The 12785-nt window shown below is 53.6% G+C and overlaps 2 pseudogenes; both read left to right on the top strand.

Moving 5' to 3' along the window:
* Positions 1–872: 872 nt before the first annotated feature.
* LOC140400222 (uncharacterized) lies at positions 873–1711 on the top strand (annotated as a pseudogene).
* Positions 1712–3858: 2147 nt separating this feature from the next.
* The window catches only part of LOC140400221 (uncharacterized), a 47752-nt pseudogene continuing 38825 nt past the window's right edge, over positions 3859–12785 (top strand).

Genomic DNA, 12785 nt, shown 5'->3' with positions numbered 1-12785 from the left:
AGAAAGAAGGAGAGAAAGCGAGAGAAAGAGGGAGAGAAAGAGGGAGAGAGAGCGAGAGAAAGAGGGAGAGAGAGCGAGAGAAATAGGGAGAGAGCGCGAGAGAAAGAGGGAGAGAGAGAGCGAGCAAAAGAGGGAGATGGAGCGAGAGGGAGAGAGCGAGAGAAGGAGGGGGAGAAAGAGGTAGAGAAAGAGGGAGAGAGCGAGAGAAAGAGGGAGAGCGAGAGAAAGAGGAAGAGAGAGCGAGAGAAAGAGGGAGAGAGAGCGAGAGAAAGAGGGAGAGCGAGAGAAAGAGGAAGAGAGAGCGAGAGAAAGAGGAAGAGAGAGCGAGAGAAAGAGGAAGAGAGAGCGAAAGAGGGAGAGAGCAAGAGAAAGAGGGAGAGAGCGAGAGAAAGAGGGAGAGAGCGAGAGAAAGAGGGAGAGAATAAGAGGGAGCGAGAGAAAGAGGGAGTGAGAGAAAGAGGGAGAGAGAGCGAGCGAAAGAGGGAGAGAGCGAGAGAAAGAGTGAGAGAGCGAGAGAAAGAGGGAGAGAGAGCGCGTGAAAGAGGGAGAGCGAGCGCGAGAGAGAGAAAGAGGGAGAGAGAGCGAGAGAAAGAGGGAGAGCGAGAGTGAGAAAGAGGGAGTGTGAGAGAAAGAGTGTGAGAGCGAGAGAAAGAGGGAAAGAGCGAGAGAAAGAGGGAGAGAGCGAGAAAAAGGAGAGTGAGAGAAAGAGGGAGAGAGATTGAAAGAGGGAGAGGGCGAGAGGAAGAGCGAGCGAGGGAGAAAGAGGGAGAGAGCGAGAGAAAGAGGGCGAAAGAGTGAGAGAAAGAGAGAGAGCGAAAGAGCTCGAGAGCAAGAGAAAGAGGGAGAGAGTGAGAGAAAGAGTGTGAGAGCGAGAGAAAGAGGGAGAGAGCGAGAGAAAGCGGACGGGAACAAGAGAAAGAGGGAGAGACAGTGAGCAAAAGAGGGAGAGGGAGAGAGCGAATGAGGGAGAGAAAGAGGGCGAGAAAGGGGTAGAGAAAGGGGTAGAGAAAGAGGGAGAGAAAGAGGGAGAGAAAGAGGGAGAGCGAGTGAGAGAAAGAGGGAGAGAAAGAGGGAGAGAGTGCGAGAGAAAGAGGGAGAGAGCGAGAGGGAGCGAGAGAAAGAGGGAGCGAGCGAGAGAAAGCGAGAGAAAGGAGAGAGCGAGAGAAAGGAGAGAGCGAGGGAAAGAGGGAGAGAGCGAGAGAAAGAGAGCGAAAGAGGGAGAGAGAGGGAGAGAAAGAGCGAGTGGGAGCGAGAGAAAAAAAGAGAGAGAGGGAGAGAAAGAGGCAGAGCGTGCGAGAGAAAGAGGGAGAGTGAGAGAAAGAGTGAGAGAGAGCGAGAGAAAGAGTGAGAGAGAGCGAGAGAAAGAGGGAGAGAGAGCGAGAGAAAGAGGGAGAGCGAGAGAAAGAGGAAGAGAGAGCGAGAGAAAGAGGAAGAGAGAGCGAGAGAAAGAGGAAGAGAGAGCGAGTGAAAGAGGAAGAGACCGAGAGAAAGAGGGAGAGAGCGAGAGAAAGAGGGAGAGAGCGAGAGAAAGAGGGAGAGAAGAGGGAGCGAGAGGAAGAGGGAGTGAGAGAAAGAGGGAGAGAGAGCGAGCGAAAGAGGGAGAGAGCGAGAGAAAGAGTGAGAGAGCGAGAGAAAGAGGGAGAGAGAGCGCGTGAAAGAGGGAGAGCGAGCGCGAGAGAGAGCGAGAGAAAGAGGGAGAGAGCGAGAGTGAGAAAGAGGGAGTGTGAGAGAGTGTGAGAGCGAGAGAAAGAGGGAGAGAGCGAGAGAAAGAGGGAGAGAGCGAGAAAAAGGAGAGCGAGAGAAAGAGGGAGAGAGATTGAAAGAGGGAGAGGGCGAGAGAAAGAGCGAGCGAGGGAGAAAGAGGGAGAGAGCGAGAGAAAGAGGGTGAAAGAGTGAGAGAAAGAGAGAGAGCGAAAGAGCTAGAGAGCAAGAGAAAGAGGGAGAGAGAGCGAGAGAAAGAGGGAGAGAGAGCGAGAAAGAGGGTGAGAGTGAGAGAAAGAGTGCGAGAGCGAGAGAAAGAGGGAGAGAGCGAGAGAAAGAGTGCGAGAGCGAGAGAAAGAGGGAGAGACCGAGAGAAAGCGGACGAGAACAAGAGAAAGAGGGAGAGACAGTGAGCAAAAGAGGGAGAGGGAGCGAGAGGGAGAGAGCGAATGAGGGAGAGAAAGAGGGCGAGAAAGGGGTAGAGAAAGAGGGCGAGAAAGAGGGCGAGAAAGAGGGCGAGAAAGAGGGAGAGAAAGAGGGAGAGAAAGAGGGAGAGAAAGAGGGAGAGAAAGAGGGAGAGAAAGAGGGAGAGAAAGAGGGAGAGAAAGAGGGAGAGAAAGAGGGAGAGCGAGTGAGAGAACTTTGAAAGTCAAAGAGATCTAGGAGTACAGGTCCACCGATCACTGAAAGGGGCTACACAGGTGGAGAAGGTAGTCAAGAAGGCATACGGCATGCTTGCCTTCATTGGCCGGGGCATTGAGTATAAGAATTGGCAAGTCATGTTGCAGCTGTATAGAACCTTAGTTAGGCCACACTTGGAGTATAGTGTTCAATTCTGGTCGCCACACTACCAGAAGGATGTGGAGGCTTTAGAGAGGGTGCAGAAGAGATTTACCAGAATGTTGCCTGGTATGGAGGGCATAAGCTATGAGGAGCGATTGAATAAACTCGGTTTGTTCTCACTGGAACGAAGGAGGTTGAGGGGCGACCTGATAGAGGTATACAAAATTATGAGGGGCATAGACAGAGTGGATAGTCAGAGGCTTTTCCCCAGGGTAGAGGGGTCAATTACTAGGGGGCATAGGTTTAAGGTGAGAGGGGCAAAGTTTAGAGTAGATGTACGAGGCAAGTTTTTTACGCAGAGGGTAGTGGGTGCCTGGAACTCGCTACCGGAGGAGGTAGTGGAGGCAGGGACGATAGGGACATTTAAGGGGCATCTTGACAAATATATGAATAGGATGGGAATAGAAGGATACGGACCCAGGAAGTGTAGAAGATTGTAGTTTAGTCGGGCAGTATGGTCGGCACGGGCTTGGAGGGCCGAAGGGCCTGTTCCTGTGCTGTACATTTCTTTGTTCTTTGTTCTCTTTGTTCTTTGTTCTTTGAGAGACAGCGACAGAAAGGAGACAGCGACAGAAAGGAGAGAGCGACAGAAAGGAGAGAGCGACAGAAAGGAGAGAGCGACAGAAAGGAGAGAGCGAGAGAAAGAGGGAGAGAGAGCGAGAGAAAGAGGGAGAGAGAGGGAGAGAGAAAGAGGAAGAGAGAGCGAGAGAAAGAGGGAGGGTGAGCAAAAGAGGGAGAGAGAGCGCGAGGGAGAGAGCGTATGAGGGAGAGAAAGAGGGTGAGAAAGAAGTCGAGAAAGAGGGTGAGAAAGAGGGCGAGAAAGAGGGATGTGAAAGAGGGAGAGAGCGAGGGAGAGAGCGAGGGAGAGAGCGAGGCAGAGCGCGGGAAAGAGGTAGAGAGAGCGAGAGAAAGGAGAGAAAGCGAGAGAAAGAGGGAGAGAAAGAGGGAGAGCGCGAGAGAAAGAGTGCGAGAGCGAGAGAAAGAGGGAGAGAGTGAGAGAAAGCGGACGAGAACAAGAGAAAGAGGGAGAGACAGTGAGCAAAAGAGGGAGAGGGAGCGAGAGGGAGAGAGCGAATGAGGGAGAGAAAGAGGGCGAGAAAGGGGTAGAGAAATGGGTAGAGAAAGAGGGAGAGAAAGAGGGAGAGAAAGAGGGAGAGAAAGAGGGAGAGAAAGAGGGAGAGAAAGAGGGAGAGAAAGAGGGAGAGAAAGAGGGAGAGAAAGAGGGAGAGAAAGAGGGAGAGCGAGTGAGAGAAAGAGGGAGAGAGTGCGAGAGAAAGAGGGAGAGAGCGAGAGGGAGCGAGAGAAAGAGGGAGAGAGCGAGAGAAAGCGAGAGAATGGAAAGAGCAAGAGAAAGGAGAGAGCGAGGGAGAGAGCGAGAGAAAGAGGGCGAAAGAGTGAGAGAAAGAGAGAGAGAGCGAAAGAGCTAGAGAGCAAGAGAAAGAGGGAGAGAGAGCGAGAGAAAGAGGGAGAGAGCGAGAAAAAGGAGAGAGAGAGAGAAAGAAGGAGAGAGATTGAAAGAGGGAGAGAGCGAGAGAACAGCGAGAGAGAGAGAGAATGAGGCAGAGAGCGCGAGATAAAGAGGGAGAGAGAGCGAGAGAAAGTGGGAGAGAGAGCGACAGAAAGAGGGAGAGAGAGCGAGAGAAAGAGGGAGAGAGAGCGAGAGCGAGAGCGAGGAGAGAAAGCAAGAGAAAGAGGGTGAGATTAAGAGAAAGAGGGAGAGAGAGCGAGAGAAAGAGGACGAGAGAGCGAGAGAAATAGTAAGCGAGAGAAAGAGGGAGAGAGAGCGAGAGAAAGAGGGAGAGAGAGAGCGAGAGAAAGAGGGAGAGAGAGCGAGAGAAAGAGGGAGAGAGAGCGAGAGAAAGAGGGAGAGAGCGAGAGAAAGAGGGAGAGAGAGCGAGAGAAAGAGGGAGAGAGAGCGAGAGAAAGAGGGAGAGAGAGAGAAAGAGGGAGAGAGAGCGAGAGAAAGGGGGATGAGCGAGAGAAAGAGGGAGAGAGAGCGAGAGAAAGAGGACGAGAGAGCGAGAGAAAGAGTAAGAGAGAGCGAGAGAAAGAGGGAGAGCGAGCGAGAGAAAGAGGGAGAGAGAGCGAGAGAAAGAGGGAGAGAGAGCGAGAGAAAGAGGGAGAGAGAGCGAGAGAAAGAGGGAGAGAGAGTGAGAGAAAGAGGGAGAGAGAAAGAGGGAGAGAGAGCGAGAGAAAGGGGGAGAGAGAGCGAGAGAAAGAGGGAGAGAGAGCGAGAGAAAGGTGGAGAGAGAGCGCGAGAGAAAGAGGGAGAGCGCGAGAGAAAGAGGGAGAGAAAGGAGAGAGAGGGAGAGAAAGGAGAGAGAGGGAAAGGAGAGAGGGAGAAAAAGGAGAGACAGCGACAGAAAGGAGACAGCGACAGAAAGTAGAGAGCGAGAGAAAGAGGGAGAGAGAGCGAGAGAAAGAGGGAGAGAGAGGGAGAGAGAGAGAAAGAGGAAGAGAGAGCGAGAGAAAGAGGGAGGGTGAGCAAAAGAGGGAGAGAGAGCGCGAGGGAGAGAGCAAATGAGGGAGAGAAAGAGGGTGAGAAAGAAGGCGAGAAAGAGGGATGTGAAAGAGGGAGAGAGCGAGGGAGAAAGCGAGGCAGAGCGCGGGAAAGAGGTAGAGAGAGCGAGAGAAAGGAGAGAAAGCGAGAGAAAGAGGGAGAGAAAGAGGGAGAGAGCGAGAGAAAGAGGGAGAGAGAGCGCGAGAAAGAGGGAGAGAGCGCGAGAGGGAGAGAGCGAGAGAAAGAGGGATAGAGAGTGAGCAAAAGAGGGAGAGGGAGCGAGAGGGAGAGAGCGAATGAGGGCGAGAAAGAGGGCGAGAAAGAGGGCGAGAAAGAGGGCGAGAAAGAGGGCGAGAAAGAGGGCGAGAAAGAGGGCGAGAAAGAGGGCGAGAAAGAGGGCGAGAAAGAGGAAGAGAGAGTGAGAGAAAGAGGGAGAGAGCGAGAGAAAGAGGGAGAGCAAGAGAAAGAGGAAGAGAGAGCGAGAGAAAGAGGGAGAGAGAGCGCGAGAGAAAGAGGGAGAGAAAGAGGGAGAGAACGAGAGAAAGAGGGAGAGAGCGCGAGAGGGAGAGAGCGCGAGAGAAAGAGGGATAGAGAGTGAGAGAAAGAGGGAGAGGGAGCGAGAGGGAGAGAGCGAGAGAAAGAGGTAGAGAAAGAGGGAGATAGCGAGAGAAAGAGGTAGAGCGAGAGAAAGAGGAAGAGAGAGTGAGAGAAAGAGGGAGAGAGAGTGAGAGAAAGAGTGAGAGAGAGTGAGAGAAAGAGGAAGAGAGAGCGAGAGAAAGAGGAAGTGAGAGCGAGAGAAAGAGGAAGAGAGAGCGAGAGAAAGAGGGAGAGAGCGAGAGAAAGAGGGAGAGAGTGAAAGAAAGAGGGAGAGAGCGAGAGAAAGAGGGAGAGAGCGAGAGAAAGAGGGAGAGAGCGAGAGAAAGAGGGAGTGTGAGAAAGAGGGAGAGAGAGCGAGCGAAAGAGGGAGAGAGCGAGAGAAAGAGTGAGAGAGCGAGAGAAAGAGGGAGAGAGAGCGCGTGAAAGAGGGAGAGCGAGCGCGAGAGAGAGCAAGAGAAAGAGGGAGAGAGCGAGAGAAAGAGGGAGAGCGAGAGTGAGAAAGAGGGAGTGTGAGAGAAAGAGTGTGAGAGCGAGAGAAAGAGGGAGAGAGCGAGAGAAAGAGGGAGAGAGCGAGAGAAAGAGGGAGAGAGCGAGAAAAAGGAGAGCGAGAGAAAGAGTGAGAGAGCGAGAGAAAGAGGGAGAGAGAGCGCGTGAAAGAGGGAGAGTGAGCGCGAGAGAGAGCAAGAGAAAGAGGGAGACAGCGAGAGAAAGAGGGAGAGCGAGAGTGAGGAAGAGGGAGTGTGAGAGAAAGAGTGTGAGAGCGAGAGAAAGAGGGAGAGAGCGAGAGAAAGAGGGAGAGAGCGAGAAAAAGGAGAGCGAGAGAAAGAGGGAGATAGATTGAAAGAGGGAGAGGGCGAGAGAAAGAGCGAGCGAGGGAGAAACAGGGAGAGAGCGAGAGAAAGAGGGTGAAAGAGTGAGAGAAAGAGAGCGAAAGAGCTAGAGAGCAAGAGAAAGAGGGAGAGAGAGCGAGAGAAAGAGGGAGAGAGAGCGAGAAAGAGGGTGAGAGTGAGAGAAAGACTGCGAGAGCGAGAGAAAGAGGGAGAGAGCGAGAGAAAGCGGACGAGAACAAGAGAAAGAGGGAGAGACAGTGAGCAAAAGAGGGAGAGGGAGGGAGAGAAAGAGGGCGAGAAAGGGGTAGAGAAAGGGGTAGAGAAAGGGGTAGAGAAAGAGGGAGAGAAAGAGGGAGAGAAAGAGGGAGAGAAAGAGGGAGAGAAAGAGGGAGAGAAAGAGGGAGAGAAAGAGGGAGAGAAAGAGGGAGAGAGTGCGAGAGAAAGAGGGAGAGAGCGAGAGGGAGCGAGAGAAAGAGGGAGAGAGCGAGAGAAAGCGAGAGAAAGGAGAGAGCGAGAGAAAGGAGAGAGCGAGGGAAAGAGGGAGAGAGCGAGAGAAAGAGGGCGAAAGAGTGAGAGAAAGAGAGAGAGAGCGAAAGAGCTAGAGAGCAAGAGAAAGAGGGAGAGAGAGCGAGAGAAAGAGGGAGAGCGAGAAAGAGGGAGAGAAAGCGCGAGAAAGGAGAGAGCGTGTGAAAGGAGAGAGCGCGAGAAAGGAGAGCGACAGAAAGGAGAGCGAGAGAAAGGAGAGAGCGAGAGAAAGGAGAGAGCGAGAGAAAGTGGGAGAGCGAGCGAGAGAAAGAGAGGGAGAGTGAGGGAAAGAGGGAGAGAGAGAGAAAGAGGGAGAGAGAGCGAGAGAAAGGGGGATGAGTGAGAGAAAGAGGGAGAGAGAGCGAGAGAAAGAGGACGAGAGAGCGAGAGAAAGAGGACGAGAGAGCGAGAGAAAGAGGACGAGAGAGCGAGAGAAAGAGGGAGAGAGAGCGAGAGAAAGAGGGAGAGAGAGCGAGAGAAAGAGGGAGAGAGAGCGAGAGAAAGAGGGAGAGAGAGCGAGAGAAAGAGGGAGAGAGAGCGAGAGAGAGAGGGAGAGAGAGAGAAAGAGGCAGAGAGAGCGAGAGAAAGGGGGAGAGAGAGCGAGAGAAAGAGGGAGAGAGAGCGAGAGAAAGGAGGAGGGAGAGCGCGAGAGAAAGAGGGAGAGAAAGGAGAGAGAGGGAGAGAAAGGAGAGAGAGGGAGAAAAAGGAGAGACAGCGACAGAAAGGAGGCAGCGACAGAAAGGAGAGAGCGAGAGAAAGAGGGAGGGAGAGCGAGAGAAAGAGGGAGAGAGAGCGAGAGAAAGAGGGAGAGAGAGGGAGAGAGAGAGAAAGAGGAAGAGAGAGCGAGAGAAAGAGGGAGGGTGAGCAAAAGAGTGAGAGAGAGCGAGAGGGAGAGAGCGAATGAGGGAGAGAAAGAGGGTGAGAAAGAGGGAGAGAAAGAGGGTGAGAAAGAGGGCGAGAAGGAGGTATGTGAAAGAGGGAGAGAGCGAGGGAGAGAGCGAGGCAGAGCGCAGGAAAGAGGGAGAGAGAGCGAGAGAAAGAGGGAGAGAGCGAGAGAAAGAGGGAGAGAGAGCGAGAGAAAGAGGGAGAGAGAGTGAGAGAAAGAGGGAGAGAGAGCAAGAGAAAGAGGGAGAGAGCGCGAGAGGGAGAGGGCGAGAGAAAGAGGGATAGAGAGTGAGCAAAAGAGGGAGAGGGAGCGAGAGGGAGGGAGAGAAAGAGGGCGAGAAAGGGGTAGAGAAAGGGGTAGAGAAAGAGGGAGAGAAAGAGGGAGAGAAAGAGGGAGAGAAAGAGGGAGAGAAAGAGGGAGAGAAAGAGGGAGAGAGCGAGAGAAAGAGGGAGAGCAAGAGAAAGAGGAAGAGAGAGCGAGAGAAAGAGGAAGAGAGAGCGAGAGAAAGAGGGAGAGAAAGAGGGAGAGAGCGAGAGAAAGAGGGAGAGAGAGCGAGAGAAAGAGGGAGAGAGCGCGAGAGGGAGAGAGCGCGAGAGAAAGAGGGATAGAGAGTGAGAGAAAGAGGGAGAGGGAGCGAGAGGGAGCGAGCGAGAGAAAGAGGTAGAGAAAGAGGGAGAGAGCGAGAGAAAGAGGGAGAGCGAGAGAAAGAGTGAGAGAGAGCGAGAGAAAGAGGGAGAGAGAGCGAGAGAAAGAGGGAGAGAGAGCGAGAGAAAGAGGGAGAGAGAGCGAGAGAAAGAGGAAGAGAGAGCGAGAGAAAGAGGAAAAGAGAGCGAGAGAAAGAGGGAGAGAGAGCGAGAGAAAGAGGGAGAGAGAGCGAGAGAAAGAGGGAGAGAGAGCGAGAGAAAGAGGGAGCGAGAGCGAGAGAAAGAGGGAGAGAGAGCGAGAGAAAGAGGGAGAGAGAGCGAGAGAAAGAGGGAGAGAGAGCGAGAGAAAGAGGGAGAGAGCGAGAGAAAGAGGGAGAGAATAAGAGGGAGCGAGAGAAAGAGGGAGTGAGAGAAAGATGGAGAGAGAGCGAGCGAAAGAGGGAGAGAGAGCGCGTGAAAAAGGGAGAGCGAGCGCGAGAGAGAGAGAGAGAAAGAGGGAGAGAGCGAGAGAAAGAGGGAGAGAGCGAGAGAAAGAGGGAGAGCGAGAGAAAGAGGGAGAGCGAGAGTGAGAAAGAGGGAGTGTGAGAGAAAGAGTGTGAGAGCGAGAGAAAGAGGGAGAGAGCGAGAAAAAGGAGAGCGAGAGAAAGGGGGAGAGAGAGCGCGAGAGAGGGGGAGCGAGCCGAGAAAGTGGGAGAGCGCACGGGAAAGAGGGAGAGCGCGCGGGAATGAGTGAGAGAGAGAGAACGGGAGAAAGTGGGAGAGAGAGCGACAGAAAGAGGGAGAGAGAGCGAGAGAGGAGAGAAAGCGACAGAAAGAGGGTGAGATTCAGAGAAAGAGGGAGAGAGCAAGAGAAAGAGGGAGAGAGAGTGAGAGAAAGAGTGAGAGAGAGTGAGAGAAAGAGGGGGAGGGAGCGAGAGAATGAGAGCGAGAGAAAGAGGGAGAGAGAGCGAGAGAAAGAGGGAGAGAGAGCGAGAGAAAGGGGGAGAGAGAACACGCGCGAAAAAGAGGGAGAGAGAGAACGCGCAAGAAAGAGGGAGAGAGAGAGAGAGAGAAAGAGGGAGAGAGAGCAAGAGAGAGCGAGAGAAAGTGGGAGAGAGAGCGAAAGAGAGAGAGAGCGAGAATGAGGGAGAGGGAGCGAGAGGGAGAGAGCGAGAGAAAGAGGAAGAGAAAGAGGGAGAGCGCGAGAAAGAGGGAGAGCGCGAGAAAGAGGGAGAGCGCGAGAAAGAGGGAGAGCGAGAGAAAGAGGGAGAGCGAGAGAAAGAGGGAGAGCGAGAGAAAGAGGGAGTGCGGGAGAAAGAGGAAGAGAGAGCGCGAGAGAAGGGGAGCGAGCCGAGAAAGTGGGAGAGCGCGCACGGGAAAGAGGGAGAGAGCGCGGGAATGAGGGAGAGAGAGCGAGAGAAAGAGGGAGAGAGAGCGAGAGAAAGAGGGAGAGAGAGCGAGAGAAAGAGGGAGAGAGAGCGAGAGAAAGGGGGAGAGAGAGCGAGAGAAAGAGGGAGAGAGAGCGAGAGAAAGGTGGAGAGAGAGCGCGAGAGAAAGAGGGAGAGCACGAGAGAAAGAGGGAGAGAAAAGGAGAGAGAGGGAGAGAAAGGAGAGAGAGGGAGAGAAAGGAGTGAGAGGGAGAGAAAGGAGAGACAGCGACAGAAAGGAGACAGCGACAGAAAGGAGAGAGCGAGAGAAAGAGGGAGAGAGAGCGAGAGAGAAAGAGGAAGAGAGAGCGAGAGAAAGAGGGAGGGAGAGTGAGCAAAAGAGGGAGAGAGAGCGAGAGGGAGAGAGCGAATGAGGGAGAGAAAGAGGGCGAGAAAGAGGGCGAGAAAGAGGGCGAGAAAGAGGGCGAGAAAGAGGGCGAGAAAGAGGGCGAGAAAGAGGGATGTGAAAGAGGGAGAGAGCGAGGGAGAGAGCGAGGCAGAGCGCGGGAAAGAGGTAGAGAGAGCGAGAGAAAGATGGAGAGAAAGCGAGAGAAAGAGGGAGAGAAAGAGGGAGAGAGCGAGAGAAAGAGGGAGAGAGAGCGAGAGAAAGAGGGAGAGAGAGCGAGAGAAAGAGGGAGAGAGAGCGAGAGAAAGAGGGAGAGAGCGCGAGAGGGAGAGAGCAAGAGAAAGAGGGATAGAGAGTGAGCAAGAGAGGGAGAGGGAGCGAGAAGGAGAGAGCGAATGAGGGAGAGAAAGAGGGCGAGAAAGGGGTAGAGAAAGAGGTAGATACAGAGGGAGAGAAAGAGGGAGAGAAAGAGGGAGAGAAAGAGGGAGAGAAAGAGGGAGAGAGAGTGAGAGAAAGAGGGAGAGAGCGAGAGAAAGAGGGAGAGAGAGTGAGAGAAAGAGGAAGAGAGAGCGAGAGAAAGAGGGAGAGAGAGCGCGAGAGAAAGAGGGAGAGAGCGAGAGAAAGAGGGAGAGTGAGAGAAAAAGGGAGAGTGAGAGAAAGAGGGAGAGGGAGCGAGAGAGAGAGAGAGAGAGAAAGAGGTAGAGAAAGAGGGAGAGAGCGAGAGAAAGAGGGAAAGCGAGAGAAAGAGGAAGAGAGAGTGAGAGAAAGAGGGACAGAGAGTGAGAGAAAGAGTGAGAGAGAGCGAGAGAAAGAGGGAGAGCGAGAGAAAGAGGAAGAGAGAGCGAGAGAAAGAGGAAGAGAGAGCGAGAGAAAGAGGAAGAGAGAGCGAGAGAAAGAGGAAGAGAGAGCGAGAGAAAGAGGGAGAGAGAGCGAGAGAAAGAGGGAGAGAGCGAGAGAAAGAGGGAGAGAGCGAGAGAAAGAGGGAGAGAGCGAGAGAAAGAGGGAGAGAGCAAGAGAAAGAGGGAGAGAGCGAGAGAAAGAGGGAGAGAATAAGAGGGAGCGAGAGAAAGAGGGAGTGAGAGAAAGAGGGAGAGAGAGCGAGCGAAAGAGGGAGAGAGCGAGAGAAAGAGGGAGAGAGAGCGCGTGAAAGAGGGAGAGAGAGCGCGTGAAAGAGGGAGAGCGAGCGCGAGAGAGAGCGAGAGAGAGAGAAAGAGGGAGAACGAGAGTGAGAAAGAGGGAGTGTGAGAGAAAGAGTGTGAGAGCGAGAGAAAGAGGGAGAGAGCGAGTGAAAGAGGGAGAGAGCGAGAGAAAGGAGAGCGAGAGAAAGAGGGAGAGAGATTGAAAGAGGGAGAGGGCGAGAGAAAGAGCGAGCGAGGGAGAAAGAGGGAGAGAGCGAGAGAAAGAGGGCGAAAGAGTGAGAGAAAGAGAGAGAGCGAAAGAGCTAGAGAGCAAGAGATAGAGGGAGAGAGAGCGAGAGAAAGAGGGAGAGCGAGAAAGAGGGAGAGAAAGCGCGAGAAAGGAGAGAGCGTGTGAAAGGAGAGAGCGCGAGAAAGGAGAGCGACAGAAAGGAGAGCGAGAGAAAGGAGAGAGCGAGAGAAAGGAGAGAGCGAGAGAAAGTGGGAGAGCGAGCGAGAGAAAGAGAGGGAGAGTGAGGGAAAGAGGGAGAGAGAGAGAAAGAGGGAGAGAGAGCGAGAGAAAGGGGGATGAGTGAGAGAAAGAGGGAGAGAGAGCGAGAGAAAGAGGACGAGAGAGCGAGAGAAAGAGGACGAGAGAGCGAGAGAAAGAGGACGAGAGAGCGAGAGAAAGAGGGAGAGAGAGCGAGAGAAAGAGGGAGAGAGAGCGAGAGAAAGAGGGAGAGAGAGCGAGAGAAAGAGGGAGAGAGAGCGAGAGAAAGAGGGAGAGAGAGCGAGAGAAAGAGGGAGAGAGAGCGAGAGAGAGAGGGAGAGAGAGAGAAAGAGGCAGAGAGAGCGAGAGAAAGGGGGAGAGAGAGCGAGAGAAAGAGGGAGAGAGAGCGAGAGAAAGGAGGAGGGAGAGCGCGAGAGAAAGAGGGAGAGAAAGGAGAGAGAGGGAGAGAAAGGAGAGAGAGGGAGAAAAAGGAGAGACAGCGACAGAAAGGAGGCAGCGACAGAAAGGAGAGAGCGAGAGAAAGAGGGAGGGAGAGCGAGAGAAAGAGGGAGAGAGAGCGAGAGAAAGAGGGAGAGAGAGGGAGAGAGAGAGAAAGAGGAAGAGAGAGCGAGAGAAAGAGGGAGGGTGAGCAAAAGAGTGAGAGAGAGCGAGAGGGAGAGAGCGAATGAGGGAGAGAAAGAGGGTGAGAAAGAGGGAGAGAAAGAGGGTGAGAAAGAGGGCGAGAAGGAGGTATGTGAAAGAGGGAGAGAGCGAGGGAGAGAGCGAGGCAGAGCGCAGGAAAGAGGGAGAGAGAGCGAGAGAAAGAGGGAGAGAGCGAGAGAAAGAGGGAGAGAGAGCGAGAGAAAGAGGGAGAGAGAGTGAGAGAAAGAGGGAGAGAGAGC

The sequence above is a fragment of the Scyliorhinus torazame genome, chromosome 24, assembly GCF_047496885.1.
Source record: "Scyliorhinus torazame isolate Kashiwa2021f chromosome 24, sScyTor2.1, whole genome shotgun sequence".
Taxonomy (NCBI): domain Eukaryota; kingdom Metazoa; phylum Chordata; class Chondrichthyes; order Carcharhiniformes; family Scyliorhinidae; genus Scyliorhinus; species Scyliorhinus torazame.
This window is presented reverse-complemented; position numbering and strand designations above follow the sequence as displayed.